Raw genomic sequence first — 5098 nt, forward strand, 5'->3', positions numbered from 1 at the left:
ACCAAAGCGCTGGTATAGGATGTTAGGGAAGGGAAGCAAGCCAATACGAGTGGGTTTATGAACTGTTTGCTGCTCCTGTAAGATAAAGCTAAATCCCACAAGTACCTCTGGGAAATGATACAGAATAGGGGACAGCAAACATTTTCTGTAAAGGATGAAATAGCAAATAGTTTCAGTTTTGCTGAAATGCTATGCCATATGGTCTCTGTTGCAACTATTCAACTCTGCTGTTGTAGCACAAAAACAGTCATAAACAATATGCAAATATATGGGTGTGGCTACATTCCAATAAAGTAACATTTACAAAAATAAGTGGCAGCTGAATTTGGCCCACTGGCTACGGTTTGTAGAACTTCGATGTAAAGCACGCCTCAGAAAATTTCCTCGTAAGGGGCAAGGAATCTGGGACATTTATTCACCATCATAATTATCTGAGGGCCGATTGCTAGTCCTGAGTACATTAAGTCCTCCTTGATAACTGGCTGAGTATTCTACTCTACTGAGGTCAGAGGAAGCACTGCAACAGAAAGTATCAGACGCTTGAAGCAAAAACACTCTACAGGAACAGTCAATGCCAAGGAAATACTGGTAGGGCATTGACAGCATCTGCTGTAAGTGTTAATCTGCCTACAGCCTGCAGTTGTGGAAACTCACAATATGTAGATTTAGCCCTAGATTATGCTGCTTCATTTTATCCTTCATTAAAAATAACTAGAATATTTGGCAAGTAATTGCCACATATTTAGGGGTAGGTGAATGCAAGATGAGCACAGTACTATGTATTTATCAAAAAAACTAAGATGACATTGGAAAATCTGAGATAGTTGGAAAACATGTATACATATATACAGAGACACACACACACATACATATACGTATAAACTTTAAGAAATGGTAGATGATTAAGAGAATGTGTAGGGATTTAAAGTTATGTAAACAAGTAGTGGTTAGCTATTTTTGTAGGTGGATAAGAAATTCATATAACTGCTGGGGGAGTAATCATGAAGAAACTTTTTTTTATTTAATAGGGCGAATTATTAAATATTACAAAATAATGATACTATAACATACTAAATATCTGGTCCTATCAGTTGAGAATAGTGTGCATTGACCATTTGGTTGATGGAACTATAGTAGATTACATATTTATATTTAGAATGAGTAAACAGAACAAATTTTGATCATCCTGAAACTGAGAAATGCAGGAATGTTTGAGAATAATTAAGAAACATCCATTATAATGTTTAGACATCCTTGCAACCATAAGAAACAGAAAAAAGTTGGACCAAATTCAGAAGTTTGTAGAGAAAACAGAGACTGAGGTCATATGATTTAGGCTAAATGGGAATTCATTTAGTCCATATATTCAAAATCTCTCTGCTGGCATAATTGCGAACAGTGTCTTCAAACCAAGGTTTCATGACTCATTTGCCTTCTCAGCTGAAGAGATGTGGGGAAATGACTCATACATCTTAATTTATCCTCATTTTCACATCTTAATTCTACTGAAGACTTAGTTGCATATATCATTCCACATATGCCATGACCACTTATTGGAAACATAAGAAATTGTGCTCAGTTTTCAGTCTTAATTACTCACCTGTTCACTGTCACAGTCACATTCTTCCTGAGGTTCCAAAATCCCATTACCACACACCGACTGATTTTGATATAATGGTTTCAGTTTTGAAAAGTTCTGAAGACACTGACCCTCAAATGTTGAAACAAAATATCTATAGTCACGCATGCTGCAGTTGCTAAAAATCTTTATACCACTGGAAACCCTAAAAGGAAATAATAGTCCTCAGGTTAAATAAACCTAGCTAATAAAACCACGTCTAAACAATGCTCCATGTATTATGATATGAACTGCAAGATGGCTCAAATGAAAAACTTGTACCTTGGCAGAGACAAAGTCAAACATGATTGATTTTTAATTTATCATTTCTTACCTTTAACATTAAAAAAAAAGCATTGAAAATGTATCTTTACAGGAAAGCAATAAGGTATAATGGTTAAATCTGTCTATCTATCACCTAACTATCTATCTACCTATCTTTCTCTCTACCTAATATGCTCTTCTCTTACACATTGAAAGCTTCCTTCCCTTATTTCCATTAAATATTTGCTCAAATGTCACCTTCTAGAGAGGTCTATCTTGACATTATCTGAAATTGTGTCCCCTCCCATATTATCCTTCTAATTTCAATATTTATTATTCTACGTAGTAGTTTCGCATCATGTAAAAATAAGATTTTTTATTTGTATCTTTTAATATATTTTCACATGACCTAAACTTTACACTAAAATATAAGTCTTTTGAAGTTTTATATTTTCATGCTCATTTCCAGTGGGCTGTCTAGTAGCTATGTCTAACAGATGTCCAATAGACATTTCAATATACGAAGTACAGTATTGAACTACTGTTCTTCTCCATCAAGTCTGCTCCATCCACTGTTCTCAGCTGCTGGCAACTCCATTCTTCTGGTAGCTCAGGTTGATAACATGGGTGTGACCCTGGGCTTTCTGCACTAATACACACACACACACACACACATGAATATAACACATCCAATTAACAATTTTTATATGGATTGCATGTTGAAATGATAATATTTCAGATAGACTGGGTTAAATAAAATATTTTATGAAAATACATCACTCTAATTAATTTTATCTGCTTTAAAAAATTTTTTAATGTTGCTACTCTAAAATTTAAAGTTCTATATGTGGCTCACATTTCATTTCTATTGCACAGTGCCACTCTACACAATCATGTCTGAAATAATCATGCCTGAACAACTATATCTGAGATGACATAAGTCCTGGGTTGTCTCCTGAGCCTTCGAGGAAAGAAATATATAACTGCCAAGGTTTCAGAGTTGGTAGTGTCTGAGAAAAAACGTGAAATGCTTTAGCCTTTACTGGCATAGCCATTTGTAATGGGATAAATAGGGGAAACTGGGAGGAATATCACAAGGAATAATAGTATTTAAGCAAACTTCTGTATTACTTTCAACTACATTTTTTTTTTTAAAGGAACATTTATTTATTTACTTATTTTTGGCTGCGTTGGGTCTTTGTTGCTGCGCAGGGGCTTTCTCCAGTTGCGGCGAGCGGGGGCTACTCTTTGTTGCGGTGCGTGGGCTTCTCATTGCCGTGGCTTCTCTTGTTGCGGAGCACGGGCTCTAGGCGCGCGGGCTTCAGTAGTTGTGGCTCGCGGGCTCTAGAGCGCAGGCTCAGTAGTTGTGGTGCATGGGCTTAGCTGGCATGTGGGATCTTCCCGGACCGGGGATCAAACCCGTGCCCCCTGCTTAATCACTGCGCCACCAGGGAAGTCCCAACTACATTGTTTTAGTCGGCATCTGTGCCATTCTGCTTCTGTAGGCCACTCTCGTGCAAAAAGCTACAAACTCTGAGCACTGACATCCTTTTACACAAAATTAGTTTAAAAATAGACAGGGGCTCAGACGTTATTTTCTACTTGGACCATATGTTTTCTGAGTGAAAATTGAAAGTATTAATTAGAACTTGGAACTTTTATTTAAGGTGGGTACAAAACAATTTAATTTTTTAAACCTCTGCTTAAAAGATGGCCATGGGAAGGAAGAAATGCAAGTGAGAGAGATATATATAGATATACACACACACATATATATATATATATATATACACACACACACATACATACATATATAATAGACACAAGGCATTTGAAACAAATATTAAATAATTGGCTTTTTTGTGGGGAAGACTACCTCTGGGTCTAAAGACAGCTATAAAATAAGGTGGGCTAAGGCAGCTGCCTTGAAATACTTTGATTTCTTATCCAAAGTTCCAATTGCGGGGTAGGAAAAAAATTGAAATAATTATTTCAGGAGAACGCAGCATCCTCTGCAGCCCTAACTGTTTCTGATTCCATGGGCATTAACTTGGCAAAATGTCAACTACCTGCTTTCTTTTACATAGGCACTTCGGTAGCTGTTTGAATGAATCTTAAATTTGTAATTACAAAATATGTCTTCAACAAGTCCAACAATCCTATCACTTTCCTAAGTCATTTCTAAGTTCCAGTCTCCAAGATAAGTGTTTCACATCTTCTATCAAAGCTTCCTATCAGAATAAACCAGATTCCCTACATCTTTACACCTCCATTAACCAGATTCCCTACATCTCTATCTGTTTACTCTCCTAATGTTCTATCACAGTAACTGAATTCATCCTCTCCTCTCTAACTTCCTCCATGATTTTGCTCTTAAGTCTTCATTATATCCAACATTATCATCTTTTCTTCCTCTTCTCTTCATTTTGATCAATCTATAGGTAATATGTCATGTCTCCCATCAATAAAATCCCTCCTTTGATTATAAATCCCACCTCATAATCCCCAAAAGGTTGTCTGTATCCTTCATCTCCATCCTATTGCCCCCCACAGAGTTTATCAGGTTCCTTAAAAAGAATCTAAAATATTGATTGGGATTGCACTGAATTTATAAACCTCTTCTGGAAAAATTAGACATTTTATAATAGGTCATCTATTTTCTTAGTGCTGGTATACACATACTTGTACACATACTAATGGTTTTCAAGATTGATCACCCTGATGAATTTTTTGATGTTGTTGTTGTTCTGACTGTGTACTGATTCTGTGGCCTCTATGTAGGTAGTCAAGCATAATAACTGCAAAGAAGGACAATTATTTTCCTCTTCAAATTTTTTCTTCTTTTTCTTTCCCTCAAAATAATAGCCAAAGCTACTAGTACTACGTTATATTGTTAAGGGTGATTTTGCCTTGAGCAACAGATACAACAAGAACAAACACAACAACAGTATCTATGTGAATTCAATATTTCATAGTCTTCATAAATCTTTAAAGTTTCCCTCTAATTCCCTTGAGTGAATATTTCATTATCATGGGGTTTACCGCTTTCTGGAGTCTTGTATCATGTGAATAAATTCATTAGTGTGATATCTCTTCAGGCACAACATTCCTTCCTAATTTTTGACGTGGGATTGAGTATAAAAAATAAATTCATCATATCTTGTAAACAACCTCACAAATATATGTGTGAAATTAATTCAAAAGCCAAAACAAGGC

The sequence above is a fragment of the Balaenoptera ricei genome, chromosome 21 (genome assembly GCF_028023285.1).
Source record: "Balaenoptera ricei isolate mBalRic1 chromosome 21, mBalRic1.hap2, whole genome shotgun sequence".
Lineage (NCBI taxonomy): Eukaryota > Metazoa > Chordata > Mammalia > Artiodactyla > Balaenopteridae > Balaenoptera > Balaenoptera ricei.